The sequence below is a fragment of the Eutrigla gurnardus genome, assembly GCF_963514095.1.
Source record: "Eutrigla gurnardus genome assembly, chromosome: 2".
NCBI lineage: Eukaryota > Metazoa > Chordata > Actinopteri > Perciformes > Triglidae > Eutrigla > Eutrigla gurnardus.
Genome location: NC_139916.1, coordinates 23,945,927 through 23,965,950, shown reverse-complemented (window position 1 = coordinate 23,965,950; position 20,024 = coordinate 23,945,927).

The following is a 20,024-nucleotide window of genomic DNA, read 5'->3' as shown; positions in this document are numbered from 1 at the left end:
TTTGCCGAAATAGCTCAGTTGGGAGAGCGTTAGACTGAAGATCTAAAGGTCCCTGGTTCGATCCCGGGTTTCGGCAACTGGTTGCTCATGCTTTAGGATACGTAGCTATGAGGTTCAGATGTGATATCTCCCAACAAACTGATGTGACTCTGTTGCTTCCTTCATGTGTTCACATATGCCAACAGATTCCACATATGACATAGATGCAAACATGTCACCGTTGTTGATATAACGCAGGAAAGGTTCCTTAAACTTTGGTTATTTTTTCAGATGTTTCGTTTTCTGCCTATAGGCTAAGCAATTGCATAACAGCGCCATCATGTTTCGTGAAAAGTCGCTATTTCCAGAATGATTCGTCATTATTGGAGATGTCTCGTTTTCTTTCTGGGGGCCAAAGGGCCAGTATAAATATGATTTCTTTAGACATTGTTTTGCATGGTGTCTGATGGCCACCACAACACAAGTTTCACAGCCGGAATAGCTCAGTTGGGAGAGCGTTAGACTGAAGATCTAAAGGTCCCTGGTTCGATCCCGGGTTTCGGCAACTGGTTGCTCATGCTTTAGTATACATAGCTATGAGGTTCAGATGTGATGTCTCCCAACAAACTGATGTGACTCTGTTGCTTCCTTCATGTGTTCACATATGCCAACAGATTCCACATATGACATAGATGCAAACATGTCACCGTTGTTGATATAACGCAGGAAAGGTTCCTTAAACTTTGGTTATTTTTTCAGATGTTTCGTTTTCTGCCTATAGGCTAAGCAATTGCATAACAGCCCCATCATGTTTCGTGAAAAGTCGCTATTTCCAGAATGATTCGTCATTATTGGAGATGTCTTGTTTTCTTTCTGGGGGCCCAAGGGCCAGTATAAATATGATTTCTTTAGATATTGTTTTGCATGGTGTCTGATGTCCACCAGAGCACAAGCCTTGCCGAAATAGCTCAGTTGGGAGAGCGTTAGACTGAAGATCTAAAGGTCCCTGGTTCGATCCCGGGTTTCGGCAACTGGTTGCTCATGCTTTAGGATACGTAGCTATGAGGTTCAGATGTGATATCTCCCAACAAACTGATGTGACTCTGTTGCTTCCTTCATGTGTTCACATATGCCAACAGATTCCACATATGACATAGATGCAAACATGTCACCGTTGTTGATATAACGCAGGAAAGGTTCCTTAAACTTTGGTTATTTTTTCAGATGTTTTGTTTTCTGCCTATAGGCTAAGCAATTACATAACAGCGCCATCATGTTTCGTGAAAAGTCACTATTTCCGGAATGATTCGGCTTTATTGGAGATGTCTTGTTTTCTTTCTGGGGGCCCAAGGGCCAGTATAAATATGATTTCTTTAGACATTGTTTTGCATGGTGTCTGATGTCCACCAGAACAAAAGGCTTTTGTTCGAAATAGCTCAGTTGGGAGAGCGTTAGACTGAAGATCTAAAGGTCCCTGGTTCGATCCCGGGTTTCGGCAACTGGTTGCTCATGCTTTAGGATACGTAGCTATGAGGTTCAGATGTGATATCTCCCAACAAACTGATGTGACTCTGTTGCTTCCTTCATGTGTTCACATATGCCAACAGATTCCACATATGACATAGATGCAAACATGTCACCGTTGTTGATATAACGCAGGAAAGGTTCCTTAAACTTTGGTTATTTTTTCAGATGTTTCGTTTTCTGCCTATAGGCTAAGCAATTGCATAACAGCGCCATCATGTTTCGTGAAAAGTCGCTATTTCCAGAATGATTCGTCATTATTGGAGATGTCTCGTTTTCTTTCTGGGGGCCAAAGGGCCAGTATAAATATGATTTCTTTAGACATTGTTTTGCATGGTGTCTGATGGCCACCACAACACAAGTTTCACAGCCGGAATAGCTCAGTTGGGAGAGCGTTAGACTGAAGATCTAAAGGTCCCTGGTTCGATCCCGGGTTTCGGCAACTGGTTGCTCATGCTTTAGTATACATAGCTATGAGGTTCAGATGTGATGTCTCCCAACAAACTGATGTGACTCTGTTGCTTCCTTCATGTGTTCACATATGCCAACAGATTCCACATATGACATAGATGCAAACATGTCACCGTTGTTGATATAATGGAGGAAAGGTTCCTTAAACTTTCGTTATTTTTTCAGATGTTTCGTTTTCTGCCTATAGGCTAAGCAATTGCATACCAGCGCCATCATGTTTCGTGAAAAGTCACTATTTCCGGAATGATTCGGCTTTATTGGAGATGTCTTGTTTTCTTTCTGGGGGCCCAAGGGCCAGTATAAATATGATTTCTTTAGACATTGTTTTGCATGGTGTCTGATGGCCACCAGAACACAGGCTTCAGAGCCGAAATAGCTCAGTTGGGAGAGCGTTAGACTGAAGATCTAAAGGTCCCTGGTTCGATCCCGGGTTTCGGCAACTGGTTGCTCATGCTTTAGGATACGTAGCTATGAGGTTCAGATGTGATGTCTCCCAACAAACTGATGTGACTCTGTTGCTTCCTTCATGTGTTCACATATGCCAACAGATTCCACATATGACATAGATGCAAACATGTCACCGTTGTTGATATAATGGAGGAAAGGTTCCTTAAACTTTGGTTATTTTTTCAGATGTTTTTTTTCTGCCTATTTGTAGGCTAAGCAATTGCATAACAGCGCCATCATGTTTCGTGAAAAGTCACTATTTCCAGAATGATTCGTCATTATTGGAGATGTCTCGTTTTCTTTCTGGGGGCCAAGTGCCAGTATAAATATGATTTCTTTAAACATTGTTTTGCATGGTGTCTGATGGCCACCAGAACACAAGCTTCACAGCCGGAATAGCTCAGTTGGGAGAGCGTTAGACTGAAGATCTAAAGGTCCCTTGTTCGATCCCGGGTTTCGGCAACTGGTTGCTCATGCTTTAGTATACATAGCTATGAGGTTCAGATGTGATGTCTCCCAACAAACTGATGTGACTCTGTTGCTTCCTTCATGTATTCACATATGCCAACAGATTCCACATATGACATAGATGCAAACATGTCACCCTTGTTCCCTTTGTTGATATAACGCAGGAAAGGTTCCTTAAACTTTGGTTATTTTTTCAGATGTTACGTTTTCTGCCTATAGGCTAAGCAATTGCATAACAGCGCCATCATGTTACGTGAAAAGTCGCTATTTCCAGAATGATTCGTCATTATTGGAGATGTCTCGTTTTCTTTTTGGGGGCCCAAGGGCCAGTATAAATATGATTTCTTTAGACTTTGTTTTGCATGGTGTCTGATGGCCACCAGAACACAGGCTTCAGAGCCGAAATAGCTCAGTTGGGAGAGCGTTAGACTGAAGATCTAAAGGTCCCTGGTTCATTCCCGGGTTTCGGCAACTGGTTGCTCATGCTTTAGGATACATAGCTATGAGGTTCAGATGTCATGTCTCCCAACAAACTGATGCGACTCTGTTGCTTCCTTCATGTGTTCACATATGCCAACAGATTCCACATATGACATAGATGCAAACATGTCACCCTTGTTCCCTTTGTTGATATAACGCAGGAAAGGTTCCTTAAACTTTGGTTATTTTTTCAGATGTTTCGTTTTCTGCCTATGGCCTATGGCTATAGGCTAAGCAATTGCATAACAGCGCCATCATGTTTCGTGAAAAGTCACTATTTCCGGAATGATTCGGCTTTATTGGAGATGTCTTGTTTTCTTTCTGGTGGCCCAAGGGCCAGTATAAATATGATTTCTTTAGACATTGTTTTGCATGGTGTCTGATGTCCACCAGTACACAAGCCTTTGCCGAAATAGCTCAGTTGGGAGAGCGTTAGACTGAAGATCTAAAGGTCCCTGGTTCGATCCCGGGTTTCGGCAACTGGTTGCTCATGCTTTAGGATACGTAGCTATGAGGTTCAGATGTGATGTCTCCCAACAAACTGATGTGACTCTGTTGCTTCCTTCATGTGTTCACATATGCCAACAGATTCCACATATGACATAGATACAAACATGTCACTGTTGTTGATATAACGCAGGAAAGGTTCCTTAAACTTTGGTTATTTTTTCAGATGTTTCGTTTTCTGCCTATAGGCTAAGCAATTGCATAACAGCGCCATCATGTTTCGTGAAAAGTCGCTATTTCCAGAATGATTCGTCATTATTGGAGATGTCTCGTTTTCTTTCTGGGGGCCCAAGGGCCAGTATAAATATGATTTCTTTAGACATTGTTTTGCATGGTGTCTGATGTCCACCAGTACACAAGCCTTTGCCGAAATAGCTCAGTTGGGAGAGCGTTAGACTGAAGATCTAAAGGTCAGTGGTTCGATCCCGGGTTTCGGCAACTGGTTGCTCATGCTTTAGGATACGTAGCTATGAGGTTCAGATGTGATATCTCCCAACAAACTGATGTGACTCTGTTGCTTCCTTCATGTGTTCACATATGCCAACAGATTCCACATATGACATAGATGCAAACATGTCACCGTTGTTGCTATAACGCAGGAAAGGTTCCTTAAACTTTGGTTATTTTTTCAGATGTTTCGTTTTCTGCCTATAGGCTAAGCAATTGCATAACAGCGCCATCATGTTTCGTGAAAAGTCGCTATTTCCAGAATGATTCGTCATTATTGGAGATGTCTCGTTTTCTTTCTGGGGGCCAAAGGGCCAGTATAAATATGATTTCTTTAGACATTGTTTTGCATGGTGTCTGATGTCCACCAGTACACAAGCCTTTGCCGAAATAGCTCAGTTGGGAGAGCGTTAGACTGAAGATCTAAAGGTCCCTGGTTCGATCCCGGGTTTCGGCAACTGGTTGCTCATGCTTTAGTATACATAGCTATGAGGTTCAGATGTGATGTCTCCCAACAAACTGATGTGACTCTGTTGCTTCCTTCATGTGTTCACATATGCCAACAGATTCCACATATGACATAGATGCAAACATGTCACCGTTGTTGATATAATGGAGGAAAGGTTCCTTAAACTTTGGTTATTTTTTCAGATGTTTCGTTTTCTGCCTATAGGCTAAGCAATTGCATAACAGCGCCATCATGTTTCGTGAAAAGTCACTATTTCCGGAATGATTCGGCTTTATTGGAGATGTCTTGTTTTCTTTCTGGGGGCCCAAGGGCCAGTATAAATATGATTTCTTTAGACATTGTTTTGCATGGTGTCTGATGTCCACCAGTACACAAGCCTTTGCCGAAATAGCTCAGTTGGGAGAGCGTTAGACTGAAGATCTAAAGGTCCCTGGTTCGATCCCGGGTTTCGGCAACTGGTTGCTCATGCTTTAGTATACATAGCTATGAGGTTCAGATGTGATGTGTCCCAACAAACTGATGTGACTCTGTTGCTTCCTTCATGTGTTCACATTTGCCAACAGATTCCACATATGACATAGATGCAAACATGTCACCGTTGTTGATATAACGCAGGAAAGGTTCCTTAAACTTTGGTTATTTTTTCAGATGTTTCGTTTTCTGCCTATAGGCTAAGCAATTGCATAACAGCGCCATCATGTTTCGTGAAAAGTCGCTATTTCCAGAATGATTCGTCATTATTGGAGATGTCTCGTTTTCTTTCTGGGGGCCAAAGGGCCAGTATAAATATGATTTCTTTAGACATTGTTTTGCATGGTGTCTGATGGCCACCACAACACAAGCTTCACAGCCGGAATAGCTCAGTTGGGAGAGCGTTAGACTGAAGATCTAAAGGTCCCTGGTTCGATCCCGGGTTTCGGCAACTGGTTGCTCATGCTTTAGTATACATAGCTATGAGGTTCAGATGTGATGTCTCCCAAAAAACTGATGTGACTCTGTTGCTTCCTTCATGTGTTCACATATGCCAACAGATTCCACATATGACATAGATGCAAACATGTCACCGTTGTTGATATAATGGAGGAAAGGTTCCTTAAACTTTGGTTATTTTTTCAGATGTTTCGTTTTCTGCCTATAGGCTAAGCAATTGCATAACAGCGCCATCATGTTTCGTGAAAAGTCACTATTTCCGGAATGATTCGGCTTTATTGGAGATGTCTTGTTTTCTTTCTGGGGGCCCAAGGGCCAGTATAAATATGATTTCTTTAGACATTGTTTTGCATGGTGTCTGATGTCCACCAGTACACAAGCCTTTGCCGAAATAGCTCAGTTGGGAGAGCGTTAGACTGAAGATCTAAAGGTCCCTGGTTCGATCCCGGGTTTCGGCAACTGGTTGCTCATGCTTTAGGATACGTAGCTATGAGGTTCAGATGTGATGTCTCCCAACAAACTGATGTGACTCTGTTGCTTCCTTCATGTGTTCACATATGCCAACAGATTCCACATATGACATAGATGCCAACATGTCACCGTTGTTGATGTAATGGAGGGAAGGTTCCTTAAACTTTGTTTATTTTTTCAGATGTTTTTTTTCTGCCTATTTGTAGGCTAAGCAATTGCATAACAGCGCCATCATGTTTCGTGAAAAGTCACTATTTCCAGAATGATTCGTCATTATTGGAGATGTCTCGTTTTCTTTCTGGGGGCCAAAGGGCCAGTATAAATATGATTTCTTTAGACATTGTTTTGCATGGAGTCTGATTGCCACCACAACACAAGCTTCACAGCTGGAATAGCTCAGTTGGGAGAGCGTTAGACTGAAGATCTAAAGGTCCCTGGTTCGATCCCGGGTTTCTGCAACTGGTTGCTCATGCTTTAGTATACATAGCTATGAGGTTCAGATGTGATGTCTCCCAACAAACTGATGTGACTCTGTTGCTTCCTTCATGTGTTCACATATGCCAACAGATTCCACATATGACATAGATACAAACATGTCACCGTTGTTGATATAACGCAGGAAAGGTTCCTTAAACTTTGGTTATTTTTTCAGATGTTTCGTTTTCTGCCTATAGGCTAAGCAATTGCATAACAGCGCCATCATGTTTCGTGAAAAGTCACTATTTCCGGAATGATTCGGCTTTATTGGAGATGTCTTGTTTTCTTTCTGGGGGCCCAAGGGCCAGTATAAATATGATTTCTTTAGACATTGTTTTGCATGGTGTCTGATGTCCACCAGTACACAAGCCTTTGCCGAAATAGCTCAGTTGGGAGAGCGTTAGACTGAAGATCTAAAGGTCCCTGGTTCGATCCCGGGTTTCGGCAACTGGTTGCTCATGCTTTAGGATACGTAGCTATGAGGTTCAGATGTGATGTCTCCCAACAAACTGATGTGACTCTGTTGCTTCCTTCATGTGTTCACATATGCCAACAGATTCCACATATGACATAGATACAAACATGTCACTGTTGTTGATATAACGCAGGAAAGGTTCCTTAAACTTTGGTTATTTTTTCAGATGTTTCGTTTTCTGCCTATAGGCTAAGCAATTGCATAACAGCGCCATCATGTTTCGTGAAAAGTCGCTATTTCCAGAATGATTCGTCATTATTGGAGATGTCTCGTTTTCTTTCTGGGGGCCCAAGGGCCAGTATAAATATGATTTCTTTAGACATTGTTTTGCATGGTGTCTGATGTCCACCAGTACACAAGCCTTTGCCGAAATAGCTCAGTTGGGAGAGCGTTAGACTGAAGATCTAAAGGTCACTGGTTCGATCCCGGGTTTCGGCAACTGGTTGCTCATGCTTTAGGATACGTAGCTATGAGGTTCAGATGTGATATCTCCCAACAAACTGATGTGACTCTGTTGCTTCCTTCATGTGTTCACATATGCCAACAGATTCCACATATGACATAGATGCAAACATGTCACCGTTGTTGCTATAACGCAGGAAAGGTTCCTTAAACTTTGGTTATTTTTTCAGATGTTTCGTTTTCTGCCTATAGGCTAAGCAATTGCATAACAGCGCCATCATGTTTCGTAAAAAGTCGCTATTTCCAGAATGATTCGTCATTATTGGAGATGTCTCGTTTTCTTTCTGGGGGCCAAAGGGCCAGTATAAATATGATTTCTTTAGACATTGTTTTGCATGGTGTCTGATGTCCACCAGTACACAAGCCTTTGCCGAAATAGCTCAGTTGGGAGAGCGTTAGACTGAAGATCTAAAGGTCCCTGGTTCGATCCCGGGTTTCGGCAACTGGTTGCTCATGCTTTAGTATACATAGCTATGAGGTTCAGATGTGATGTCTCCCAACAAACTGATGTGACTCTGTTGCTTCCTTCATGTGTTCACATATGCCAACAGATTCCACATATGACATAGATGCAAACATGTCACCGTTGTTGATATAATGGAGGAAAGGTTCCTTAAACTTTGGTTATTTTTTCAGATGTTTCGTTTTCTGCCTATAGGCTAAGCAATTGCATAACAGCGCCATCATGTTTCGTGAAAAGTCACTATTTCCGGAATGATTCGGCTTTATTGGAGATGTCTTGTTTTCTTTCTGGGGGCCCAAGGGCCAGTATAAATATGATTTCTTTAGACATTGTTTTGCATGGTGTCTGATGTCCACCAGTACACAAGCCTTTGCCGAAATAGCTCAGTTGGGAGAGCGTTAGACTGAAGATCTAAAGGTCCCTGGTTCGATCCCGGGTTTCGGCAACTGGTTGCTCATGCTTTAGTATACATAGCTATGAGGTTCAGATGTGATGTGTCCCAACAAACTGATGTGACTCTGTTGCTTCCTTCATGTGTTCACATATGCCAACAGATTCCACATATGACATAGATGCAAACATGTCACCGTTGTTGATATAACGCAGGAAAGGTTCCTTAAACTTTGGTTATTTTTTCAGATGTTTCGTTTTCTGCCTATAGGCTAAGCAATTGCATAACAGCGCCATCATGTTTCGTGAAAAGTCGCTATTTCCAGAATGATTCGTCATTATTGGAGATGTCTCGTTTTCTTTCTGGGGGCCAAAGGGCCAGTATAAATATGATTTCTTTAGACATTGTTTTGCATGGTGTCTGATGTCCACCAGTACACAAGCCTTTGCCGAAATAGCTCAGTTGGGAGAGCGTTAGACTGAAGATCTAAAGGTCCCTGGTTCGATCCCGGGTTTCGGCAACTGGTTGCTCATGCTTTAGTATACATAGCTATGAGGTTCAGATGTGATGTCTCCCAACAAACTGATGTGACTCTGTTGCTTCCTTCATGTGTTCACATATGCCAACAGATTCCACATATGACATAGATGCAAACATGTCACCGTTGTTGATATAATGGAGGAAAGGTTCCTTAAACTTTGGTTATTTTTTCAGATGTTTCGTTTTCTGCCTATAGGCTAAGCAATTGCATAACAGCGCCATCATGTTTCGTGAAAAGTCACTATTTCCGGAATGATTCGGCTTTATTGGAGATGTCTTGTTTTCTTTCTGGGGGCCCAAGGGCCAGTATAAATATGATTTCTTTAGACATTGTTTTGCATGGTGTCTGATGTCCACCAGTACACAAGCCTTTGCCGAAATAGCTCAGTTGGGAGAGCGTTAGACTGAAGATCTAAAGGTCCCTGGTTCGATCCCGGGTTTCGGCAACTGGTTGCTCATGCTTTAGTATACATAGCTATGAGGTTCAGAGGTGATGTGTCCCAACAAACTGATGTGACTCTGTTGCTTCCTTCATGTGTTCACATATGCCAACAGATTCCACATATGACATAGAGGCAAACATGTCACCGTTGTTGATATAACGCAGGAAAGGTTCCTTAAACTTTGGTTATTTTTTCAGATGTTTCGTTTTCTGCCTATAGGCTAAGCAATTGCATAACAGCGCCATCATGTTTCGTGAAAAGTCGCTATTTCCAGAATGATTCGTCATTATTGGAGATGTCTCGTTTTCTTTCTGGGGGCCAAAGGGCCAGTATAAATATGATTTCTTTAGACATTGTTTTGCATGGTGTCTGATGGCCACCACAACACAAGCTTCACAGCCGGAATAGCTCAGTTGGGAGAGCGTTAGACTGAAGATCTAAAGGTCCCTGGTTCGATCCCGGGTTTCGGCAACTGGTTGCTCATGCTTTAGTATACATAGCTATGAGGTTCAGATGTGATGTCTCCCAAAAAACTGATGTGACTCTGTTGCTTCCTTCATGTGTTCACATATGCCAACAGATTCCACATATGACATAGATGCAAACATGTCACCGTTGTTGATATAATGGAGGAAAGGTTCCTTAAACTTTGGTTATTTTTTCAGATGTTTCGTTTTCTGCCTATAGGCTAAGCAATTGCATAACAGCGCCATCATGTTTCGTGAAAAGTCACTATTTCCGGAATGATTCGGCTTTATTGGAGATGTCTTGTTTTCTTTCTGGGGGCCCAAGGGCCAGTATAAATATGATTTCTTTAGACATTGTTTTGCATGGTGTCTGATGTCCACCAGTACACAAGCCTTTGCCGAAATAGCTCAGTTGGGAGAGCGTTAGACTGAAGATCTAAAGGTCCCTGGTTCGATCCCGGGTTTCGGCAACTGGTTGCTCATGCTTTAGGATACGTAGCTATGAGGTTCAGATGTGATGTCTCCCAACAAACTGATGTGACTCTGTTGCTTCCTTCATGTGTTCACATATGCCAACAGATTCCACATATGACATAGATGCCAACATGTCACCGTTGTTGATGTAATGGAGGGAAGGTTCCTTAAACTTTGTTTATTTTTTCAGATGTTTTTTTTCTGCCTATTTGTAGGCTAAGCAATTGCATAACAGCGCCATCATGTTTCGTGAAAAGTCACTATTTCCAGAATGATTCGTCATTATTGGAGATGTCTCGTTTTCTTTCTGGGGGCCAAAGGGCCAGTATAAATATGATTTCTTTAGACATTGTTTTGCATGGAGTCTGATTGCCACCACAACACAAGCTTCACAGCTGGAATAGCTCAGTTGGGAGAGCGTTAGACTGAAGATCTAAAGGTCCCTGGTTCGATCCCGGGTTTCGGCAACTGGTTGCTCATGCTTTAGTATACATAGCTATGAGGTTCAGATGTGATGTCTCCCAACAAACTGATGTGACTCTGTTGCTTCCTTCATGTGTTCACATATGCCAACAGATTCCACATATGACATAGATACAAACATGTCACCGTTGTTGATATAACGCAGGAAAGGTTCCTTAAACTTTGGTTATTTTTTCAGATGTTTCGTTTTCTGCCTATAGGCTAAGCAATTGCATAACAGCGCCATCATGTTTCGTGAAAAGTCACTATTTCCGGAATGATTCGGCTTTATTGGAGATGTCTTGTTTTCTTTCTGGGGGCCCAAGGGCCAGTATAAATATGATTTCTTTAGACATTGTTTTGCATGGTGTCTGATGTCCACCAGTACACAAGCCTTTGCCGAAATAGCTCAGTTGGGAGAGCGTTAGACTGAAGATCTAAAGGTCCCTGGTTCGATCCCGGGTTTCGGCAACTGGTTGCTCATGCTTTAGGATACGTAGCTATGAGGTTCAGATGTGATGTCTCCCAACAAACTGATGTGACTCTGTTGCTTCCTTCATGTGTTCACATATGCCAACAGATTCCACATATGACATAGATACAAACATGTCACTGTTGTTGATATAACGCAGGAAAGGTTCCTTAAACTTTGGTTATTTTTTCAGATGTTTCGTTTTCTGCCTATAGGCTAAGCAATTGCATAACAGCGCCATCATGTTTCGTGAAAAGTCGCTATTTCCAGAATGATTCGTCATTATTGGAGATGTCTCGTTTTCTTTCTGGGGGCCCAAGGGCCAGTATAAATATGATTTCTTTAGACATTGTTTTGCATGGTGTCTGATGTCCACCAGTACACAAGCCTTTGCCGAAATAGCTCAGTTGGGAGAGCGTTAGACTGAAGATCTAAAGGTCACTGGTTCGATCCCGGGTTTCGGCAACTGGTTGCTCATGCTTTAGGATACGTAGCTATGAGGTTCAGATGTGATATCTCCCAACAAACTGATGTGACTCTGTTGCTTCCTTCATGTGTTCACATATGCCAACAGATTCCACATATGACATAGATGCAAACATGTCACCGTTGTTGCTATAACGCAGGAAAGGTTCCTTAAACTTTGGTTATTTTTTCAGATGTTTCGTTTTCTGCCTATAGGCTAAGCAATTGCATAACAGCGCCATCATGTTTCGTGAAAAGTCGCTATTTCCAGAATGATTCGTCATTATTGGAGATGTCTCGTTTTCTTTCTGGGGGCCAAAGGGCCAGTATAAATATGATTTCTTTAGACATTGTTTTGCATGGTGTCTGATGTCCACCAGTACACAAGCCTTTGCCGAAATAGCTCAGTTGGGAGAGCGTTAGACTGAAGATCTAAAGGTCCCTGGTTCGATCCCGGGTTTCGGCAACTGGTTGCTCATGCTTTAGTATACATAGCTATGAGGTTCAGATGTGATGTCTCCCAACAAACTGATGTGACTCTGTTGCTTCCTTCATGTGTTCACATATGCCAACAGATTCCACATATGACATAGATGCAAACATGTCACCGTTGTTGATATAATGGAGGAAAGGTTCCTTAAACTTTGGTTATTTTTTCAGATGTTTCGTTTTCTGCCTATAGGCTAAGCAATTGCATAACAGCGCCATCATGTTTCGTGAAAAGTCACTATTTCCGGAATGATTCGGCTTTATTGGAGATGTCTTGTTTTCTTTCTGGGGGCCCAAGGGCCAGTATAAATATGATTTCTTTAGACATTGTTTTGCATGGTGTCTGATGTCCACCAGTACACAAGCCTTTGCCGAAATAGCTCAGTTGGGAGAGCGTTAGACTGAAGATCTAAAGGTCCCTGGTTCGATCCCGGGTTTCGGCAACTGGTTGCTCATGCTTTAGTATACATAGCTATGAGGTTCAGATGTGATGTGTCCCAACAAACTGATGTGACTCTGTTGCTTCCTTCATGTGTTCACATATGCCAACAGATTCCACATATGACATAGATGCAAACATGTCACCGTTGTTGATATAACGCAGGAAAGGTTCCTTAAACTTTGGTTATTTTTTCAGATGTTTCGTTTTCTGCCTATAGGCTAAGCAATTGCATAACAGCGCCATCATGTTTCGTGAAAAGTCGCTATTTCCAGAATGATTCGTCATTATTGGAGATGTCTCGTTTTCTTTCTGGGGGCCAAAGGGCCAGTATAAATATGATTTCTTTAGACATTGTTTTGCATGGTGTCTGATGGCCACCACAACACAAGCTTCACAGCCGGAATAGCTCAGTTGGGAGAGCGTTAGACTGAAGATCTAAAGGTCCCTGGTTCGATCCCGGGTTTCGGCAACTGTTTGCTCATGCTTTAGTATACATAGCTATGAGGTTCAGATGTGATGTCTCCCAAAAAACTGATGTGACTCTGTTGCTTCCTTCATGTGTTCACATATGCCAACAGATTCCACATATGACATAGATGCAAACATGTCACCGTTGTTGATATAATGGAGGAAAGGTTCCTTAAACTTTGGTTATTTTTTCAGATGTTTCGTTTTCTGCCTATAGGCTAAGCAATTGCATAACAGCGCCATCATGTTTCGTGAAAAGTCACTATTTCCGGAATGATTCGGCTTTATTGGAGATGTCTTGTTTTCTTTCTGGGGGCCCAAGGGCCAGTATAAATATGATTTCTTTAGACATTGTTTTGCATGGTGTCTGATGTCCACCAGTACACAAGCCTTTGCCGAAATAGCTCAGTTGGGAGAGCGTTAGACTGAAGATCTAAAGGTCCCTGGTTCGATCTCGGGTTTCGGCAACTGGTTGCTCATGCTTTAGGATACGTAGCTATGAGGTTCAGATGTGATGTCTCCCAACAAACTGATGTGACTCTGTTGCTTCCTTCATGTGTTCACATATGCCAACAGATCTCACATATGACATAGATGCCAACATGTCACCGTTGTTGATGTAATGGAGGGAAGGTTCCTTAAACTTTGTTTATTTTTTCAGATGTTTTTTTTCTGCCTATTTGTAGGCTAAGCAATTGCATAACAGCGCCATCATGTTTCGTGAAAAGTCACTATTTCCAGAATGATTCGTCATTATTGGAGATGTCTCGTTTTCTTTCTGGGGGCCAAAGGGCCAGTATAAATATGATTTCTTTAGACATTGTTTTGCATGGAGTCTGATTGCCACCACAACACAAGCTTCACAGCTGGAATAGCTCAGTTGGGAGAGCGTTAGACTTAAGATCTAAAGGTCCCTGGTTCGATCCCGGGTTTCGGCAACTGGTTGCTCATGCTTTAGTATACATAGCTATGAGGTTCAGATGTGATGTCTCCCAACAAACTGATGTGACTCTGTTGCTTCCTTCATGTGTTCACATATGCCAACAGATTCCACATATGACATAGATGCAAACATGTCACCGTTGTTGCTATAACGCAGGAAAGGTTCCTTGTTATTTTTTCAGATGTTACGTTTTCTGCCTATAGGCTAAGCAATTGCATAACAGCGCCATCATGTTTCGTGAAAAGTCGCTATTTCCAGAATGATTCGTCATTATTGGAGATGTCTCGTTTTCTTTCTGGGGGCCCAAGGGCCAGTATAAATATGATTTCTTTAGACATTGTTTTGCATGGTGTCTGATGTCCACCAGTACACAAGCCTTTGCCGAAATAGCTCAGTTGGGAGAGCGTTAGACTGAAGATCTAAAGGTCCCTGGTTCGATCCCGGGTTTCGGCAACTGGTTGCTCATGCTTTAGTATACATAGCTATGAGGTTCAGATGTGATGTCTCCCAACAAACTGATGTGACTCTGTTGCTTCCTTCATGTGTTCACATATGCCAACAGATTCCACATATGACATAGATGCCAACATGTCACCGTTGTTGATGTAATGGAGGGAAGGTTCCTTAAACTTTGGTTATTTTTTCAGATGTTTTTTTTCTGCCTATTTGTAGGCTAAGCAATTGCATAACAGCGCCATCATGTTTCGTGAAAAGTCACTATTTCCAGAATGATTCGTCATTATTGGAGATGTCTCGTTTTCTTTCTGGGGGCCAAAGGGCCAGTATAAATATGATTTCTTTAGACATTGTTTTGCATGGTGTCTGATGGCCACCACAGCACAAGCTTCACAGCCGGAATAGCTCAGTTGGGAGAGCGTTAGACTGAAGATCTAAAGGTCCCTGGTTCGATCCCGGGTTTCGGCAACTGGTTGCTCATGCTTTAGTATACATAGCTATGAGGTTCAGATGTGATGTCTCCCAACAAACTGATGTGACTCTGTTGCTTCCTTCATGTGTTCACATATGCCAACAGATTCCACATATGACATAGATGCAAACATGTCACCGTTGTTGATATAATGGAGGAAAGGTTCCTTAAACTTTGGTTATTTTTTCAGATGTTTCGTTTTCTGCCTATAGGCTAAGCAATTGCATAACAGCGCCATCATGTTTCGTGAAAAGTCACTATTTCCGGAATGATTCGGCTTTATTGGAGATGTCTTGTTTTCTTTCTGGGGGCCCAAGGGCCAGTATAAATATGATTTCTTTAGACATTGTTTTGCATGGTGTCTGATGTCCACCAGTACACAAGCCTGTGCCGAAATAGCTCAGTTGGGAGAGCGTTAGACTGAAGATCTAAAGGTCCCTGGTTCGATCCCGGGTTTCGGCAACTGGTTGCTCATGCTTTAGTATACATAGCTATGAGGTTCAGATGTGATATCTCCCAACAAACTGATGTGACTCTGTTGCTTCCTTCATGTGTCCACATATGCCAACAGATTCCACATATGACATAGATGCAAACATGTCACCGTTGTTGATATAACGCAGGAAAGGTTCCTTAAACTTTGGTTATTTTTTCAGATGTTTCGTTTTCTGCCTATAGGCTAAGCAATTGCATAACAGCGCCATCATGTTTCGTGAAAAGTCGCTATTTCCAGAATGATTCGTCATTATTGGAGATGTCTTGTTTTCTTTCTGGGGGCCCAAGGGCCAGTATAAATATGATTTCTTTAGACATTGTTTTGCATGGTGTCTGATGTCCACCAGTACACAAGCCTTTGCCGAAATAGCTCAGTTGGGAGAGCGTTAGACTGAAGATCTAAAGGTCCCTGGTTCGATCCCGGGTTTCGGCAACTGGTTGCTCATGCTTTAGGATACGTAGCTATGAGGTTCAGATGTGATATCTCCCAACAAACTGATGTGACTCTGTTGCTTCCTTCATGTGTTCACATATGCCAACAGATTCCACATATGACATAGATGCAAACATGTCACCGTTGTTGATATAACGCAGGAAAGGTTCCTTAAACTTTGGTTATTTTTTCAGATGTTTCGTTTTCTGCCTATAGGCTAAGCAATTGCATAACAGCGCCATCATGTTTCGTGAAAAGTCGCTATTTCCAGAATGATTCGTCATTATTGGAGATGTCTCGTTTTCTTTCTGGGGGCCAAAGGGCCAGTATAAATATGATTTCTTTAGACATTGTTTTGCATGGTGTCTGATGGCCACCACAACACAAGTTTCACAGCCGGAATAGCTCAGTTGGGAGAGCGTTAGACTGAAGATCTAAAGGTCCCTGGTTCGATCCCGGGTTTCGGCAACTGGTTGCTCATGCTTTAGTATACATAGCTATGAGGTTCAGATGTGATGTCTCCCAACAAACTGATGTGACTCTGTTGCTTCCTTCATGTGTTCACATATGCCAACAGATTCCACATATGACATAGATGCAAACATGTCACCGTTGTTGATATAACGCAGGAAAGGTTCCTTAAACTTTGGTTATTTTTTCAGATGTTTCGTTTTCTGCCTATAGGCTAAGCAATTGCATAACAGCCCCATCATGTTTCGTGAAAAGTCGCTATTTCCAGAATGATTCGTCATTATTGGAGATGTCTTGTTTTCTTTCTGGGGGCCCAAGGGCCAGTATAAATATGATTTCTTTAGATATTGTTTTGCATGGTGTCTGATGTCCACCAGAGCACAAGCCTTGCCGAAATAGCTCAGTTGGGAGAGCGTTAGACTGAAGATCTAAAGGTCCCTGGTTCGATCCCGGGTTTCGGCAACTGGTTGCTCATGCTTTAGGATACGTAGCTATGAGGTTCAGATGTGATATCTCCCAACAAACTGATGTGACTCTGTTGCTTCCTTCATGTGTTCACATATGCCAACAGATTCCACATATGACATAGATGCAAACATGTCACCGTTGTTGATATAACGCAGGAAAGGTTCCTTAAACTTTGGTTATTTTTTCAGATGTTTTGTTTTCTGCCTATAGGCTAAGCAATTACATAACAGCGCCATCATGTTTCGTGAAAAGTCACTATTTCCGGAATGATTCGGCTTTATTGGAGATGTCTTGTTTTCTTTCTGGGGGCCCAAGGGCCAGTATAAATATGATTTCTTTAGACATTGTTTTGCATGGTGTCTGATGTCCACCAGTACACAAGCCTGTGCCGAAATAGCTCAGTTGGGAGAGCGTTAGACTGAAGATCTAAAGGTCCCTGGTTCGATCCCGGGTTTCGGCAACTGGTTGCTCATGCTTTAGTATACATAGCTATGAGGTTCAGATGTGATATCTCCCAACAAACTGATGTGACTCTGTTGCTTCCTTCATGTGTCCACATATGCCAACAGATTCCACATATGACATAGATGCAAACATGTCACCGTTGTTGATATAACGCAGGAAAGGTTCCTTAAACTTTGGTTATTTTTTCAGATGTTTCGTTTTCTGCCTATAGGCTAAGCAATTGCATAACAGCGCCATCATGTTTCGTGAAAAGTCGCTATTTCCAGAATGATTCGTCATTATTGGAGATGTCTTGTTTTCTTTCTGGGGGCCCAAGGGCCAGTATAAATATGATTTCTTTAGACATTGTTTTGCATGGTGTCTGATGTCCACCAGTACACAAGCCTTTGCCGAAATAGCTCAGTTGGGAGAGCGTTAGACTGAAGATCTAAAGGTCCCTGGTTCGATCCCGGGTTTCGGCAACTGGTTGCTCATGCTTTAGGATACGTAGCTATGAGGTTCAGATGTGATATCTCCCAACAAACTGATGTGACTCTGTTGCTTCCTTCATGTGTTCACATATGCCAACAGATTCCACATATGACATAGATGCAAACATGTCACCGTTGTTGATATAACGCAGGAAAGGTTCCTTAAACTTTGGTTATTTTTTCAGATGTTTCGTTTTCTGCCTATAGGCTAAGCAATTGCATAACAGCGCCATCATGTTTCGTGAAAAGTCGCTATTTCCAGAATGATTCGTCATTATTGGAGATGTCTCGTTTTCTTTCTGGGGGCCAAAGGGCCAGTATAAATATGATTTCTTTAGACATTGTTTTGCATGGTGTCTGATGGCCACCACAACACAAGTTTCACAGCCGGAATAGCTCAGTTGGGAGAGCGTTAGACTGAAGATCTAAAGGTCCCTGGTTCGATCCCGGGTTTCGGCAACTGGTTGCTCATGCTTTAGTATACATAGCTATGAGGTTCAGATGTGATGTCTCCCAACAAACTGATGTGACTCTGTTGCTTCCTTCATGTGTTCACATATGCCAACAGATTCCACATATGACATAGATGCAAACATGTCACCGTTGTTGATATAACGCAGGAAAGGTTCCTTAAACTTTGGTTATTTTTTCAGATGTTTCGTTTTCTGCCTATAGGCTAAGCAATTGCATAACAGCCCCATCATGTTTCGTGAAAAGTCGCTATTTCCAGAATGATTCGTCATTATTGGAGATGTCTTGTTTTCTTTCTGGGGGCCCAAGGGCCAGTATAAATATGATTTCTTTAGATATTGTTTTGCATGGTGTCTGATGTCCACCAGAGCACAAGCCTTGCCGAAATAGCTCAGTTGGGAGAGCGTTAGACTGAAGATCTAAAGGTCCCTGGTTCGATCCCGGGTTTCGGCAACTGGTTGCTCATGCTTTAGGATACGTAGCTATGAGGTTCAGATGTGATATCTCCCAACAAACTGATGTGACTCTGTTGCTTCCTTCATGTGTTCACATATGCCAACAGATTCCACATATGACATAGATGCAAACATGTCACCGTTGTTGATATAACGCAGGAAAGGTTCCTTAAACTTTGGTTATTTTTTCAGATGTTTTGTTTTCTGCCTATAGGCTAAGCAATTACATAACAGCGCCATCATGTTTCGTGAAAAGTCACTATTTCCGGAATGATTCGGCTTTATTGGAGATGTCTTGTTTTCTTTCTGGGGGCCCAAGGGCCAGTATAAATATGATTTCTTTAGACATTGTTTTGCATGGTGTCTGATGTCCACCAGAACACAAGGCTTTTGTTCGAAATAGCTCAGTTGGGAGAGCGTTAGACTGAAGATCTAAAGGTCCCTGGTTCGATCCCGGGTTTCGGCAACTGGTTGCTCATGCTTTAGGATACGTAGCTATGAGGTTCAGATGTGATATCTCCCAACAAACTGATGTGACTCTGTTGCTTCCTTCATGTGTTCACATATGCCAACAGATTCCACATATGACATAGATGCAAACATGTCACCGTTGTTGATATAACGCAGGAAAGGTTCCTTAAACTTTGGTTATTTTTTCAGATGTTTCGTTTTCTGCCTATAGGCTAAGCAATTGCATAACAGCGCCATCATGTTTCGTGAAAAGTCGCTATTTCCAGAATGATTCGTCATTATTGGAGATGTCTCGTTTTCTTTCTGGGGGCCAAAGGGCCAGTATAAATATGATTTCTTTAGACATTGTTTTGCATGGTGTCTGATGGCCACCACAACACAAGTTTCACAGCCGGAATAGCTCAGTTGGGAGAGCGTTAGACTGAAGATCTAAAGGTCCCTGGTTCGATCCCGGGTTTCGGCAACTGGTTGCTCATGCTTTAGTATACATAGCTATGAGGTTCAGATGTGATGTCTCCCAACAAACTGATGTGACTCTGTTGCTTCCTTCATGTGTTCACATATGCCAACAGATTCCACATATGACATAGATGCAAACATGTCACCGTTGTTGATATAATGGAGGAAAGGTTCCTTAAACTTTCGTTATTTTTTCAGATGTTTCGTTTTCTGCCTATAGGCTAAGCAATTGCATACCAGCGCCATCATGTTTCGTGAAAAGTCACTATTTCCGGAATGATTCGGCTTTATTGGAGATGTCTTGTTTTCTTT